General features: G+C 39.7%; 1 protein-coding gene across 3 annotated transcripts in view; it reads right to left on the minus strand.

The window, feature by feature from the left end:
• Positions 1 to 18,088, minus strand: part of Rictor (RPTOR independent companion of MTOR complex 2) — a 93,627-nt gene that overhangs the window by 74,616 nt on the left and 923 nt on the right. The gene's annotated exons all lie outside the window — the stretch shown is intronic.

The raw sequence follows: 18,088 nt of genomic DNA on the forward strand, positions 1-18,088 counted from the left end.
CTGAATCTTGAGTACGGTCAGCACTATCTTAAAATCTCAATCAGAATCTGGTAGAATACTCTGTGGTATTCTATACAGTAACCACCTGAATAAATGAACAAGTGAATAAATGAATGTAACATTTCTACCTACTACAGAAAAGTCTCACTGAAACTGATATTGTTTTGGGTATTCCTTGATCACTTGAAATATTAAAACATGAGGGTTTACAAATCCAGAGCTTTAACCAAGTCCATTTTGGTTTGTTTCAAAGACAATATATAAATCTCAAATGATTCTAACTGAAAAATCTTGCCTGTGTTGTGATCAAAATGAAAGGATTAATTCTTTCAATTAGTACTGATTTAGTGCTATGTGTTATCCAGAGACTGTTCTGCTGTGGAGTATATTTTCATTAGACAAAGATGTGTTATACTTGCTTATGCTGTAGAATATTACTTTAACTGTGTAAAAGTGTGTTACTTTTGTTTACACTGCATTTGTTTAATTACATAAAGATGTGTTGTATTTGTATCACCTTGCCTACCAAAGGCACCTGACTGGTCTAATAAGAAGCTGAACAGCCAACAGCAAGGCAGGAAAAAGACAGGGCTGGTAGGGAGAGAGAATAAATAGGAGAAGAATTCTAGGCTAGAGAGGAGAGAAGGAAGAGGCGGAGAGAACAAGGGAGACACCTGAAGCAGTGAAAGATATTCAGAAGAAAAAATAAAAAGCCCTGAGACCAAAGGAAGAGAAATAGAAACAGATTAATTTAAGTTAAAAAAAAAAAAGAGCCTAAACCTGGCTGCACATTCAAAGCTAGTAAGTTTCCGTGCCACAATTTAGGAGCTGGTTGATGGCCCAAAAGAAAAAACCTGGTACACTGTTCCAAGGGCAAGTGCATTTCTCCAAACAGTGATGGTTCTAAGTCAGATCACATGACTCTCAATTGTATCATCTTATCCAACTTAATACTTGTCTGTCTCTCTCGTCTGATTTCACATACCTCCCCTCTCCCTCTCATTCATCACATGCCAGCCATTCCAGTTCTTTCTATCTCTGGGAATTTGTACTAGCTGTTCCTTCCATTTGGAAGATTTCTACCCTACACTCACAGTGTGTCCTCCTAAATACTACACCTCGGAGTGCATCTCTCAACCCCTCTTCCCCAGCCAACAGTCAATATTCTTTCACATGCCAAATTTTATATGACTAACAGCATTTAACAGTACTTAAAATCCCACATTCACATGTTTACAGTGAACATGGGACTCACTCTGTCATTACTGAAGCAGGCACAGTCAAAGATCAGTGTCCAGTGCACAGTAAAACGTCAATAAATATTTGCTAATTTTGATTAGTAAGATAAAACATGAGAATAAATTAAAGCATATTATAAAGTAACACATATTACTGAATCCCAAAAAGCAAGAACTCAACCCCATTTGGGAAGTTATATTGACTTTTCAGAAAATGTGTTGGCTGCAGGAGCGAAGAGATTGGGAAAATATAGATCTCCTGGAGGAGTATTATAGTTTTCCAGTCATCCAGCAGAAACAAGAGCCTGAGTAAAGTATGGCAGCAGGTAGGAACCACCAGATGATAAATGTATTTCAGAAACAGAAACCGGTACCACCATCCTGTAGTAATAAGAGGCGGCGGCGGGCTGCGTCCCCCCAACACCCAAGCCGCCTGCCCGGCTAGCTTATGCCCCAAAATAATTACACGGACACTGTATTCTTTTAAACACTGCTTGGCCCATTCTCTTCTAGGCTAATTCTCACATATTAATTTAGCCCATTTCTAATCATCTGTGTTGCACCCCTAGGTGCGCTTACCGGGAAGATTCTAGCCGATGTCCATCCTGGGTCGGAGCTTCATAGCGTGCGTCTGCCCAGGAGCCAGGAGAATGGCGTCTCTCTCAGGCATCTGCTCCCGAGAGGAAAGCGGTCGAGTCTCTGAGCTCACTTCCTCTTCCTCCCAGCATTTTGTTCTGTTTACTCCTCCCACCTATCCTCTAACCAATAAAATGGGCCAAGGCAGTTCCTTTATTAGCCAATGACCTTCCTCCATCACCATCCCAATGAAGATTCGATTCATGGAATAAGGACAAGAAACAAGGTTATGATGGCTCCAGGGCATCTGATTTGGCCCAATTAAAATACTGCTCTTAACCCAAATGAGAAATGTGAAAAAAAATTAGAATATGATACTTAGTAATTTTAAATGGTCAAGTTTGGTGTACTTGACTATAAGATTAAGATATCGTAAGCAATACAAAACTGCTCGGAAGCTCTCAAACTAAAACATAAATCTGATGGTCTCTTTTACTCAGTCAATAAATATTTATTAGGCATGCACAGCATGCCAGAGTTATTCCAGTCATCAATATAATAATAAGCAAAGCAAAGTACATTTATGCTCACAAAATTTACATTGCAGGAAGACATACACATTATAATGTCACCAATGGCAAGGACTATGAAAAAGATGTGTTACACTCCAGTAGTAGAACATTTGCTTATCATATGCAAAGTCCTAGGTTCAACCGCAGCCAAACAAAAAGAAAAGGAAAGAAGTGGAAGGGAAGGGATGGGGAGGAGAGAAGAATCAACAATACAAAATTTAAAGAAAATGAAAAGGGACACAGATAGGCTCCTTTGCATAGAATGAACAAAAGCCTCACGATAAGGCAAATAAAATTAAGTGAAGTGAGGGAGAAAGTCCCATCCATGACCCTGACAGTATAATCAAGGTACATCTGCTCTACAAAGAAAATATCATTAGAAACACTAAGGAAGCCAGGTGGTGGTGGCACAAGCCTTTAATCCCAGCACTGGGTGGGGTGAAATACATTTAACATTTGAAACTGCATGGTAGCACAGGCGGATCTCTCTGAGTTGGAGGCCAACATGGTCTATAAGAATGAGTTCCAGGACTGGCTCCATAGCTACTGAGAAACCCTGACTCAAACAAACAAACAAACAAACAAACACTAAGGAAGCTGTTTTATCAAACACAAATGAGTGAAAACAGAAAATGAAAACGGTTATTACAGAAAACGGTCACCATACCCAGGGACCCGTCTATAATGATGAAGTCATCAGAGTGCAAGCTATTAAAAACAAAATTATCTGTCTTACATTCACTTCCCAGTATTCAACAGAGTACTGGAAAGAGATACTCAGTGTATTGTTTTACAATAATTAGGTTAACAAAGCGATTTTTCTTTTTTTTTTTTCATGGAACATTTTTATTTCATGGAATGACTCAACAGCAAAAAGTCAGTGGCATTTTCTTTTGGCATTTTTTTTTATTTTTTAAATTTATTTATTTATTAAGGATTTCTGCCTCGTCCCCGCAACCGCTTCCCATTTCCCTCCCCCTCCCCCGATCAAGTCCCCCTCCCTCATCTGCTCGAAGAGCAATCAGGGTTCCCTGACCTGTGGGAAGCCCAAGGACTGCCCACCTCTATCCAGGTCTCGTAAGGTGAGCATCCATATTGCCTAGGCTCCCACAAAGCCAGTACGTGCAGTAGGATCAAAAACCCACTGCGATTGTTCTTGAATTCTCAGTATTCCTCATTGTCCGCTATGTTCAGCTAGTCCGGATATATCCCATGCTTTTTTAGACCTAGGCCAGCTGGCCTTGGTGAATTCCCGATAGAACATCCCCATTGTCTCAGTGTGTGGGTGCACCCCTCGTGGTCCTGAGTTCTTTGCTCGTGCTCCGTCTCCTTCTGCTCCTGATGTGGACCCATATTATACTTAAACATCCCAAACTTTATCTCCAAAAGACAATCCAACCAAAATTTAAAGAAAGTGTATTTAAATAAATACCCTTTAGTAACCTTCAAAAGCAGTTTTTGAAAATTTGTTTATTTGGTGGTGGCAGAGGGGGAACCCAGACCTACAACCCCAGCCAAAACAGAATCTTTAAAGGGTCTGACAGCAGCAACATCACTGGATGACATACCTGCCCTCCACTGGCTCTACACAGAAGGAAGCATCTACTTTAAAGTATGTGAATTAAAATATCGTAGTACTTGAGAAGTCTTCCACACTTTTTTTCCCCCAAGACAGGGTTTCTCTGTAGCTTTGGAGCCTGTCCTGGAACTAGCTCTTGTAGACCAGGCTGGCCACGCACTCACAGTGATCCGCCTGCCTCTGCCTACTGAGTGCTAGGATTAAAGGCGTGTGCCCCCACCACCTGGCTCAACTTTGTTGATGTCTTATTAATTGAAATATTGTTTTGGACCAAGTTCTGATTATGCTGGACATTATTAAGCTCCAAACAGTCACTGACAGCAGCTAAGGGGAATGTACCAGCTACACACCAGACAGACATTACCATTATCTTAAACAAGACACTGCTGGTTAAAAATAGATTTACTGCACTGTGTCATTCATAACAGCATCTATCACTTAAAATTCATCTCTAAAAACAATTGCCCTTTAACACTAATAATCTATACTGCATTTACAGTTGTTCAATATACTGCAGACTCACAAACAGCAAGGATCTTTCAGGATTACTGTTTCCACCAATAGGGAAGTCCAGGCGTAAACATTTGAAATTGCATGGTAGCACAGGCCTTTAATCCCAGAACTGGGGAAGCAGATCTCTGAGTTCAAGGCCAGCCTGGTCTTCTGACCAAGTTTCAGAACTGCGAGGCTACAGAGAAACTCTGTCTTGGAAAAAAGAGAGGGAAGGAGGGAGGGAGAGAAGGGGAGAGGAAGGAGAGGAAGGAAGGGAGAAGAAGGCAAGGAAGGCTGGCAGGCTGGTAGGCAGGCAGACATAGTCAAACTATCAGCATTTAGAATTCTATGCATTCAACTGGAAACTTAACTAAAGTGTAGTTCAATTTGCACACTTAATCTACTGCTTTTGCATAATGAAATGAATAAAATTTTCTTTATTCTAAAAGACTACATTAACCATGCCTTGCCATGTTTAATCAGTTATCTATGAAATACTTGGTTCTAACTTGGGGGACAGGTAAGCTAGCCAGCGAAATCTTCACCACTAACTTTCACATAACCAACTTGAAGGGAATAAAGAATGGTTAGGAAGACTAATTAAAAAGGACTTAACAGTTTAAATTTATTGTAAATCAGTGACAATAAATATCAAATGTCACTATGGAAAAATGCAATCTATCTTTACGGAATATTCTATTGGTGACATCAGAAAAATGAAAACTAGCAAAAGAGAAACAGAAACCAATGAAAGACATAAGAAGAAAAAAAAGAGAATAAATGAATAGAATATAAAATGTTGTGAATCACCAGGCTTGATTCACCTGCAATCTCAGCCCTTGGCCAGCACAGGCTACAGGGTGAAACTGTCTTGAAAAGCCAATGTGGACAGTGGGTAAGGGCAATCTGATATTAACTTATGACTTCCTAGAATGAACAAGAAAAGAAAGACAACTAGGATGGTCCCTTTGCAATCTTAAGAAAGAGAATCAATGTTTAATCATGTATAAGCTTTTAAGGAAAAGCATCTTTAGAAATAATTTAAAAAGTGGAAATAATAAAAAATAGCAAAAAGGAGATAATTGCTGTGGGAACTCCTTTAACCAATTGATGGAGGAAGGTCATTGGTTAATTAAATAAAGAAACTGCTTGCCCTGATAGGTTAGAACATAGGTGGGTGGAGTAAACAGAACAGAGTGCTGGAAGGAAGAGGAAGTGAGCCCAGAGACACCATGCTTCCCTCTCCTGGGCAGACACGATAGCTCTGCTCTCTGAGGCAGACACAATCCATGAAGCTCCGACCCAGGATGGACATAGGCTAGCATCTTTCCCGGTAAGACTGATGCTACACAGATTATTAGAGATGGGTTGATAGGGATATGAGAATTAGCCTGTAAGGGCTAGAGTTAATGGGCCAAGCAGTGTTTAAAAGAATACAGTGTCCGTGTAATTATTTCGGGGCATAAGCTAGCAGGCGGCCAGGGTGCTGGGGACGCAGCCCCGCTGCTCCAATTACTACAACCAATAGCACAGTAATTCCAAACTCCTCTGTTGTTTTCAAGCACAGAAAAAAAAAATGGGTTCCTCTGTGGACCTGTTGACATTCCAGAGCACAGTCACCAATTTTACTCCAAATACTAAGAAGGCCTGGATTCTGTGCAGCACGATTGTTTTAAGAAAGTAACATTAAAGAACTACAGAACCCTAGCCAGGTGGTGGTGATGGTACACACCTTTAATCCCAGCACTCAAGAAGCAGAGGCAGGTGGATCTCTGTGAATTCAGGGTCAGTGTGATCCACAGAGCAAGTTCCAGGAAAGCTAGGGCTGTTACATGGAGAAATTCCATCTCCCCCACAGGTGAGGAACACTAACTACAGGACTACCAACATTGGTCTCTTTCCTTTAAAGAATATCATGCAGGAGTCTCTTCTTCACATGCATGACTTTCAGAGTCCTCCTTTAAAGAAAAAAAAATGGAGTGGAGATGGCACAGATAATAAAATGATCCTATTTCTTATTTCTTCTTCCCCTCTTTCTTTAGGTAACACACACCCAAACCTTAAATTAGTGGTAATTATAGGAATTATATGGCATAGAATAGTATGGCTTGTAACTAAAATCCAATTTGGCCTTAAACTTGTTAAATAGCTGAGACTAGCTTTGAACTTAATCCCCCTGCCCTGCTTCCCAAGTGCTGGGATTGTAGACATAACTCTGACTTTGATTTGGTAGGGGTGGAGTGCAAGATCTGCATGCTGAAAAATCATTCTCATATGTCTAAGTAGATAAACAATGGTCTAGCGTGGTATACAATATCCTCTCTTCTACCAAACACAGCACTGGGCCAGCTACATCAGAGCTTACTAGAAAAAGTGTCCAGGAAAGTGCAGTGTTTTATTTTCCAAGAAGCAGATCTGACTGCCTTAAAGCCACACTTGGTGACTTACTGCTCTGGATCAAAGGAAAGGGCTCTGGGATGAGTTGAGACAAGGAGACAATGATCTTGTGTCCAAGCAGGCAGGAATGAAGTGGAGAACACAGCAAGGGCAAAGGTCAAGGAGGAAGCCAGACACAAGAATACTGTGAAGCTCCACCCGTGGAAATGACTGTTTACAAGTCTAGGTTTGCTTCTCGTCTTCTGTCATAGGACACCTCCTGCCCTGTTCATTATCCTGAGTCTTCTTCCCTCCAGTGATCTCCCAGCTCAGTCAGTGACTGAGCTTTCAAGTATGAGGGTCTGTATGATCTTACAGCTTTCATTGTTTGGGGGAAAGGGAAACCTCTGGAAAAATCTATGCAAGGTTTTTAACAAGCTGTTTTCGTATACTCATTGATCTTGCCTCATCAGATCCCTTCATGAAGCATTAAATTGCTCTCTGTGAATTTTTTCTCCTATATACTGTCAATTATTCCCAATGCTCTTCATGGGTTATAGCCATGTAACTGAAGATACTTAGGAGGTGTAATAGAACACTAATGTTTATTCAGGAATTCACAGGTTAAATTTTCATCTTGCTAAAGATTTATTTTATGTGTATGAGTGTTTTGTCTGCATGTATGTACATGCACTGTGTGTGCACGCCTGGTGCCTGCAGAGGCCAGAAAATGGTGTCATATCTCCTGGAACCGGAATTAAAGAGGTTGTGAGCTGCTGTGTGAGTGTGAGGAACTGAGCCTGAGTCCTCTGCAAGAGCAGCCAGTGTTTTTAACCACTGAGCCAGCTCTCCATCTTCCTTGTTTTGCACCACCTTTTCTGTGTTTCACTTTTAAGATGTAAGTTCCCTCATCAGTTCTTAATGGTTTCAGTATTTAACCTACATATTACAACTAGATGGCATTGTATAAGTAATGTGCACCTTAGAAGACTGGAAAGAAATGAGTATGTATGAACATGTGCCTCCTGTCAATAAAATATGTAAGTAAGCTTTAAAAACAAAAAGACGGGGGTAGGGGGGGTAAGGTCCACATCTTTGATCCTAGCACTCAGGAGGCAGAGGCAAGGGGATTACCTGATCTACAAATCCAGTTCCAGGGCAGTCAGGGTTACCTGGTTTGAGAAACCCTGTCTCAAAAACAGCAAAACAAACAAACAAAGAAACAAAATGACTGTGCATGGAGCTCAGTAGTAGAATGCCTACAAGGCCCTGGGTTCAAGTCCCAATACCACAAGAACTAAATAAATAATAGGTTCATAGATAAAACATACTTTATCCCAATTCAGGCATATGCCAATACCCCATTACACATTTCATGGCAATATATGCATGTGTTTACAACATAAAGCCAGAAGTAGTAGTGCACACCTGTACACCAACACTTAGGAGACTGTTAGCTCCTGTCTCAAAAATAAATAAATACTTTTCCTCTGCGGCACTTTTATAATATAAAAACAATTACTGATGTATGGTGAAAAATCCTCAATAATCAAACACAGAATTAAAAAATACAATTATGAATAAAAACAACTGTCACTTTTTTTAACCCAGGCTCTCAATATCTTTTTTGTTTTCATCTGAAAATCCAAAAGGTTTTTTCTTTTTCAAGTAATTTCTCTCTTTTGGCTAGGGAGAAAACAAGGCTAAAACAGTTAACACCGTAAGAGGGGAATAAAGCATATACATTAACAACCATTTCAATGCTAATGTACTCTTCAATTTAACTACTCAAAAATGACTAAAATTGTATATAATAATTTCATATAACATATGAAACTTAAGCATGAACACGACCTAACTTCCTTCAGCAGCCTGGGCCGTTTAAGAACATCACCAGTAACAGTCTAGTAAGGAAACCTCCTGCCATTCATTCTAAGCAAACAGCCTATCCAACAGCTCCAGTGTTCAGCCCCTCCATCACCACCAAGTTAACTCACTATCACAGGAGACAAATGTGATTTAAAAGAACAAACCCACTTCTTACAACATATATGTGGAATAATAAGTGTCACAATATTCTATTGTCCCCTGGCCACACACAGAAACTACAATGCAGCTCGAGGTTGGAGGTCATATCACCAAAAATGTTCTCTCCATACAATTCTGACTTTCTCTCCCCCTTCCAATAGCAGGAGGCAGGGGTGGGGATGGCACGATGTTAGGGAGGGCATCAGAAGATTACGAATGGAAAAAAAAAAAAAAGGGCAATTAAAAGTTTTAATACACCAGGGATAGACCAAGCACGGAAATAATTAGCACTACTATTTCAAGATGTGACTTTTCTAGATCTATGTAACTGCTGAAAAAATATATATACATGCCCAATTTAAAGCAGTTCAATATCCCTTTCCCTGGCAAACTGCTCCTTTTTAAGTAACTAAGTTACTTGGCAATCTCCTTTGTTTACAGTTCCTGTGCCTCTTCACTCTCAAGTCATTATGAGAAACACATGAAATTATACTGGATTCGGAGCAAGATTACTAAAATCTCTGCAACAAGTCTTGTTTTGATACCCTAGTACAGCAGTCATTTCACCAAATATTATTTACTATTTGATAGGGCTAAGCAGGGTCTCAGAGATTGACATGAAACATTATGATTTTAAGATAAATGTCTCTTGCATATTTATTTATTTATTTATGTGTGTTGGGAGTGTGTGTTCATGTGCATGCTACAGCACATGTGTGGTGACCAAAGAAGAAAATACTGGAGTCAGTCTTCTTGTTCTTTCATGTGGGTTCCAAAGATGGAATTCAGGCATGTCAGCAAGTCAAGTGCCTTCATCCATTGAGTGATCTGGCCAGCCTTCAGGATATTAATTTCAAATCATTCACCTCATTGGTAGGTGATATGCTTAAATTCTGAGCTAGAAAACAGTCATTTCAGTGTAGGAAATAATGAAAGTACAGCTACCCCACTTTAGTCTCTTATTTCCAGGTTGCATCTCTTTAGAATTAAGTTTGCTAAACTTACAGAGCCCCTTGAACTTGCACAATATCCTCTGTGAATAACATATGAATGAAGAGGAAGCCAATAAGCACTACAGTAATGGGAGAAAAATCATTTATGAGTTAGCTTGGAATGGGAGCAATTATATACTCATCGTCACAAGTATGCAATTATTTCACAGTATGCTTCAAATCTCTCAATCCAATTCGGCATTACTTTCAAAGGCTAAATAAGCCCAAGCTTAACATATAATCAGTCTTCAACATTTAAGGAGGAAAACATTTGTTACTAACTTCCCCCAATACTATCTTAAATATTGAATGACTTGCTAGTAAAATTCAGCTTTTCAGCCAGGTGTGATGGTGCATGCCTTTAATTCTAGCACTAGGGAGGAAGGTGATCTCTGTGAGTTTAAGGCCAGCCTGTCTACAACTCCAGGACAACCAGAGCGGTTATGTAGATAAAAACTGTATCTCAAAAATCAAAACAAAAAAAGATTTTAGTTCTCAAATTTGTTTTGATTTTTAAAATTTCCTCAAGCCTGCTGTAGTGGCACAAGCTGACATTAAGAAAACCACTAACCATCCAAATTCTTCAGCATATTGGAGTAAAAACTGGAAGCCATTTAAGGTAAGTCTTTAAAACCCAAGTTCATTTGATACTTCTTAAAGTATCTGTTACTATATTCGTCTGGCTCCGTAAACAGGGTACACTTAAGGTATCAGCATATCCTCTCTGTTCTGTCAACTTCATCATTACTAGGTGCACGGTATGGTGCATGAGTCGACGTTAGACTCACAGGGACATGAAGTATGCACTTATGTTTGGCTTCCTTGGTGACCCATTACACTGAATATATGTTATTTTTAGCTGTCACACATAAATATTTCCTATTTACTTTAGCATCTACATAATCCCTATATGCCATTCAGTGTACGGATACAACTTTCAGGGGGCAGGTCAGTTTCACCTGGCTGCACTAACAAAAAAAGTACAATGATATCAAAACACTGGATGATTCACAAAGCTTAGCAGTTACCTCTCGATCATCTATGTATTTGTTACCTAATAAACATTTTAATCTGTTTGCTTTCCTCCACTATTCTGAGAGTATTCGCTCAGGAAATAAAAATTGTGCCCCCCCCCCAAGAAAAACCTACTAGAGGGGAAAAGAAGAACATGCAATCTTCCCAAACTACACATAAAAATAAATATTAAGAATATAGATTTAGCACTCTCAAATCATCATTGTTTTAAGTGCAGGTAAGAGCAGACCATAATTAGATGGGATAGAGACACAGGCATGCAAAGCATTCACTTACCCACTGTGCTTTGCACAGCACAATTTTCTAGAGCTTGGGACCTGCAAGGCAGGGAGCAAGTCATAGCAGTGGGTCACTTGACTGTAAGGTACATTTAAAGGGCTACGGAACACCACCACTCCAATACACATTCACTACGATTTATGGGAATATATCTCACCACGACTTTAACAAGGTTCTGAGTGCCTTCTTCTTAACCTTTCTTTTTGTCTTTTTTTTAAATTTATTTGTTTATTAAAGATGTCTGCCTCCTCCCTGCCACCTCCTCCCATTTCCCTCCCCTCCCCCAATCAAGTCCCCCTCCCTCATCAGCTCAAAGACCAATCAGGGTTCCCTGCCCTGTGGGAAGTCCAAGGACCGCCCACCTCCATCCAGGTCTAGTAAGGTGAGCATCCAAACTGCCTAGGCTCCCACAAAGCCAGTACGTGCAGTAGGATCAAAAACCCATTGCCATTGTTCTTGGGTTCTCAGTAGTCCTCATTGTCTGCTATGTTCAGCTAGTCCGGTTTTATCCCAGGCTTTTTCAGACCCAGGCCAGCTGGCCTTGGTGAGTTCCCAAGAGAACATCCCCATTGTCTCAGTGTGTGGGTGCACCCCTCGTGGTCCTGAGTTCCTTGCTCGTGCTCTCTCTCCTTCTGCTCCTGATTTCGACCTTGAGATTTCAGTCCGGTGTTCCAATGTGGGTCTCTGTCTCCTTTCATCGCCTGATGAAGGTTATTATTCAGGAGGATGCCTATATGTTTTTCTTTGGATTCACCTTCTTATTTAGCTTCTCTAGGATCACTAATTATAAGCTCAATGTCCTTTATTTATGGCTAGAAACCAAATATGAGTGAGTACATCCCATGTTCCTCTTTTTGGATCTGACTTACCTCACTCAGGATAGTGTTTTCTATTTCCATCTATTTGCATGCAAAATTCAAGAAGTCAACCTTTCAACAGCTGATAGTGATTGGTGCTGTATGCAAAAAGTATTATGCATTGCAGAGGTAAGGTAACTGAAACCCAGAGGTTAAACAGCCGGCCAAAAGCAGTCTCACATTCAGAGTAGAACTGAATTCTACAGACCCTACCTTCAGTTTTCAGCCCCTTCAAATGAAAAACTCACAGATTATAACCTTCCTATTACCTCATGGCCTCTTCTTAAGGCTCCTATCCATGATATGCAGTCTTACCACATTGTCTTGGAATGCTCAAATCTTTAACTCTCCATTAAGAGATGAGGAAACAGTTCAGTAGTGACATGTTTAGCATGTGTAAGCTCCTATACTTAATCCTAATGTACACTTTCTGTGTGTGCATGTGCGTTCGTGTGTTTCCATTCTCCCAACATCTTATACAAAAAAGTAATCAAATCATAAACTCAGAGTAACAACCACTAGACACACACTCCAGCATTTGGTAGCTGGATCAACCACATGAAAGTTAAAACCCAACTGATCTCATAACTGTCCCTTCCAGAAAGATGTTTCTATTTTATAGCACGATCGATTTGGTTGCCCCAAAGGACTGCAAGCTTCAAAGCATTATTTTTCTCTATTCTCTTTAACAATATACTATTCTTTTTGCTCATTTCCTTCTCCATTCTTTCACTTCAGGGAACAAGGTCGATGATAAAGTTCTTGGCTAGCATGTGTGCAAGATCCTTCAGTTCTATCCCTTAACCTTAAAGAATTAGGATTTTTATTGATAAAGTATTGGGAGTGTATTCCTATGTAAAGGAATCTATGTAAGTAAATATAAAATTGCATGCCACACTTAAGGAACAGCATTCCTCTCTGACTCAGCAAGGGTTCTCAAATAGGGACACAGTTTCCAAGAGAGTCGATGCTTTAGACCAGTAAACTAACCCTTTATTTCCTATGAGAAGAGTTCTGTGTATGAAAAAATGTGTACACACACAAGCTGTACGAATAGGCAGAAATATCGACCACAACAGCTGTAGTAGCACATAAGACAATACATAAATTATAAAGGGTCTTGGAAGCCAAGCTAAGAAATTTGGACTTTATTCCGTATGCCAAAGTAGATCTTGTTTGGCTGTTGTTTAAGTGAATGACAAAATCAAATCTGGATTTACAAGAAAATGATTCTGGTTGTAGTACAGCGGGGGGGGGGGGGGGGGAGGTAAAACCAGAAATAAGGTCTTCTTGTTATTTACCAGGGAACAGACTATCAAATAGGTATCAAAGGCAACCTGAAGCAGTTTGTCAACAGGACTGAACGATCTATAGTTTCAAAAACTGAAAATAATGGTTCTGAAAAGTCAGAAAGTAGATACACTTTCAGGTACCAAGTTTTAGACATTCTAACTTTAAAATGATTATTAGAGACATGGCACTCACTGGCCCTATGACACTGGTTGAAGTCTCATTGCTTTAGAATTTCAAAGCTTTTATTCTTTTGATTAGGATGAACATAGCAAACAGTTGGTTAAAACTGAGATAAGTTAGTACAACATTTTTACTACAGTAGAATGTAGAACTTCAGATGCCAGTGAGTTTTACTAAAGGATATTCACATCCATTAAGAAAGCATTATCAATAGGGGGAGAGCCAATGTAGTGAAGACACTGTAAAATGAAACTATCCCATCTACAGTCTCAGCAAAGTAACTTTTCCAATCTTCATCCCTTTCTATCTTCAGCCTTGGCCCATGCCCACTCTAGTAGGCTACCCATATGAAGGTAGAGCAAATGTTTGCTAAGCATATGGAAACTGAATTGACAAGATGGAAGGAAAAAAAGTTCCCCACAGCCTCCTGAAGGAACTCTGATCAGGAGTATAGCCACTCCTGGAAAGAAACAGATGCTATGCAGTTTGACTCTAGGCAAGAAGTCTGAAGTGATTAGGTCTGTCAGGTTTCACCTTCTTCATAAAGAAATGAAAGTAGCTGGCTGTGCTAGCACATGTTGTCATCCCACACTGAAGCCAAAGCTGGAGGTCTACTTCAAGTTCAAAGCTAGCCTGGACCACACATTCAAAATCAGGCCAGCTAGAGATAAACAGCAAGACTGCTTCCAAAATGGGGGGAGAGGGAGTTTTAACAAGGTCAGAATCAGTTTTCAATGGGAAAAAGCAAATCAGTTGATTTCCTCACTCTAATACATCTTTGTTTCCATTTCTGTAGCTAAACACTAGTCTACTCCTTTAGCATTTCTCAGATTGTCTTAGCTCCTCTGTCTACTGACTTTCCCTTCCAAAAGTGTGGGTTATTCTTCATAGTCCACATTTCCTTCCGTGCTGTCAGTTTTTAAGAGAAGTTTATTCCTTTAGAAGGCTTCTCTGGTCACCAATCCACCAGATAGTCACATTCTCTTCTGACTGCTGTGGCACTCACTCTGTTCGTTACACAGTCTGTACTTATTGTTCCTTACGACAATCACTTCTTTATGTCAGCCCCAATGAACTCTTTAAAAGGAACAACATCCTTCTCGTTCCTACTCCTCCAGCATTTAATTCAGTTTCTGATACATAAGAGATTTCTGTCAATGTTTGTTTGAACTCATGAGCAATTAAAAAAATGAGTAACCTCCCAACTAAGGGAAATTAGAAAACAAAAATGTTCAAATTCACACTATTTCAGATAGCCTTCCTGCTCTTCTAAATACTAAACAGCAAGCTGGACCGACCATCAGCATTTCATTCTTCTAATGGAAAAATAAAGGGATTTAAATTTTCAAAATACGTAAAACTCGGCAGTTTTATAATAACTGATACAGAAGTGTCCATTTTCTGGGAATACATTTTGAACACTATACTAACAGGGACTTACTCTCACAGAACACTGTATCTTTTCAAGTCTGAGTCAGTACCAGAAGGGGATGCACTATAAAAAAGAAGAAGAAGGAGGAGGAGGAGGCAGCTATGCTTGCTGTAGACATAGGCTAAATGAAACATTTGGGTGTTTGCATTTGTTTTTAAAAAATAAATTTTGATGCAAAATATAGGAAGTATTTAACGATATCAGTAGCAAATTTGGGGACTTTCACAAATTAAGTAGAATAGGTTTCTGAACAAAACTGAATGCAAGAATTACTCATAACTAAGACTAACTAAATGAGTTCCTAGGTCAGAATTAGTCCATCAATAATTTTTAATAGAGGTATTCTGTCTGAACCATAGCAATAACAGAAGTACCCAAGCCAAACTCTTCTGGACCTCAGGAGAATCATACATAATACAAGCCACTCATTGTCACTAAAAACATTTCTATGGGAGGAGGAAAACAAAATATATAGCACATTCCTATCCAAACAATTAAAATGAGAAGATTAATTTTAAAAAAAGTGTCTAAGGCTCACAAAATACAATGTCATGTCATACCTAATCCTAAGTACATACAACAAACAGAACTTTAGGTAAACTTAGTTGGTAACTTTTTTTTTTTTTGAGACAGGTCTCACGTAGCCCAGGCTGGCATCCAATTCACAATGCTCTCTACACCTCCTAAATGCTGATACTAACAACATGGACCACCTTGCTTGACTTGTGATCTCTTTTGAAATGAAAAATATATTTTTAAAAAACACATTATCATCAAATACTCTATTTCAAATACACCCAACTAATAAAGCAGACTATCTCAAAAAGGAATTCTCTGATTCCTGAATGAATTTATGATAGTGAAAACAATTTGAGACTTGGGAAATAGCTGTGTCAGAGCTTGCGGGAAGCACAGGGAATTCAGCATCCAGAACCCCTGTAAATAAATAAATAATAGGCGCTCCTGAAATGCAGCCCTAGGCTGTCCTCAGCTCCCACACAGACACGCACCCATGCACCTCTCTATCTGCTGGTGTACACGCACCCGTGCACCTCTCTATCTGCTGGTGTACACGCACCCGTGCACCTCTCTATCTGCTGGTGTACACGCACCCGTGCGCCTCTCTATCTGCTGGTGTACACGCACCCGTGCGCCTCTCTATCTGCTGGTGTACACGCACCCGTGCGCCTCTCTATCTGCTGGTGTACACGCACCCGTGTGCCTCTCTATCTGCCCATGACATGCAAACACACTGCCAAGCTTTTTTAAAACTATGATTTAAAGAATCCCAATTTCACGATGCAGGGAAGCAACTAACACTGAAGATTACTCATAAACTACAAGATTCTATGCTGAGTAACTAAGAACCACCTTCATTGACCTTTTACAGTCTTACTAACACTCTAAAGCTACTTTTTCGCCCAGTTGGAGAAACCAGGAGGGAAGCAAGGTCAAATAACTTGTCCCCAAACCCTCACTATTGTTGCCCCTGAGATTACAATCCAGAATTACCTGACTTTACAAGAGCGCTCTTAACTACATGTGGAAGTCTTCAGGGATTACTATGATCATAACCTCTATGTATGATGAACATGGCTGTCCACCTACACAATGAACTTCTCAAAACAATTGGAATAAGAGCAAATACTGCCGTAGCACTAAGCAAAACAAAAATTTCGTTGCTCAAACTTTATCATTTTTCGTATTGTAATCTGATCCACAAGCAGCTGTCATTCAGCTGCAACTGGGACTGCTTCACTGGTCTCAAATTATTACCAAACTTTAATTCTTCATGAACTTTCTTCGTGTGTGATCCACAAGCCTTTGAACAATGAAACATTCATCAAAGTAACACTTTCTCTAGTCAACAGTTTCACAATATAATGAATCTTATGATTTAGGATTATAATTCCCATGTACCTTCTCTCTCTCGGTTGTGTACAGCTTTTGGGATCAGCTTCAACTGGCTGTGTATACTTATATAGGACACGAGTACATTTTATCAGGGCAAGTGAAAACCATTTTCTGAGCATTTTACATAATTCTAGAAACAGTTCTATTACATAGGTGTTCACTAAATTCTCCAAGAACTGATTATTTTTAATAATACACAAAGATCCGCCTTCCTGACTTCAAACTGAAATGAGGCAGGTCTCAAATAAGCTTTTCTACACGCCCAAATTTTGACACCAACCACACAAAGGAGTTTAACAAAATCAACATACTCTACAATTACAATGTATTTCCAACACCACATCCAAGCAGGTTTTTACTGGAGAGACTAGGATCAGGTTTACTCAAGTGCTCTTTTATCTCAATTGCTTGAATACAAATTAAAACACTGACCTACTACATAGTTAGAAAAGTGCAATGCTAAATTTCAGGTCGGTATTATGATCCTCATCAGAACGCTTGCTGGAAAATCTACTTTGTATACATTTTTATGTCTACGTAATGTTAAGTTTACAAATTTGCAAAAAAAAAAAACTTAACAGTCTGATCTTTTTCTATACCGATTCTCAGACCGAGTCACTGGGGAAAAAAAGTTCCAAATCATTGATGTAATTAGGTGCCATTTCCAGGACTTACACACCACTGCACTGCATCTTAGAAAAGTTTCTGCCTTTGAAAGGGCTTGTTTACTCAAAACGTAACTTCCTGAACTATCGGAACCAAATACTAACAAACATGTACTCACGTAACTAAATCAAAACTGGTCGCTCAGTCTACACAGAAAGAGTCTTAAATCAAAACTACGAACGCATTATGCTGTCAATACCCCACAACCACCAACTACTTTATTGAGTATAATACAGGGTAAAACAACAGCAAACTTCTGTCACGTAGAATGTTTATGTCTTTTTTTTTTTTAACTTCCTGAAGCGTTTCACAGATCTCAAAAAACTGAATCTGTTCAGCAGAACTAGTTACACCCTAAGCAACGGCGCTGCGGAATATGAACACCGAACTCTGTAAACCAAATCCTGTTTATGGAGAAAGAGAAAAGAATCTACCGTGTGACTACTAATGCTTCAGGCTGATATTGAGGAGTAAACACCGGTCCGGTGGTGCGTGACCGAAGAAAGAATCGCCGATCGTTAGGCGGATACAGTTCTTCAGGCTCTAACCCGGGCCGGCCCTGCAGAGAAGGTGTAAACA

Source organism: Microtus oregoni, unplaced genomic scaffold, assembly GCF_018167655.1.
Source record: "Microtus oregoni isolate MIOR12 unplaced genomic scaffold, Mior012 000036F_ref0000092, whole genome shotgun sequence".
Classification (NCBI taxonomy): Eukaryota; Metazoa; Chordata; class Mammalia; order Rodentia; family Cricetidae; genus Microtus; species Microtus oregoni.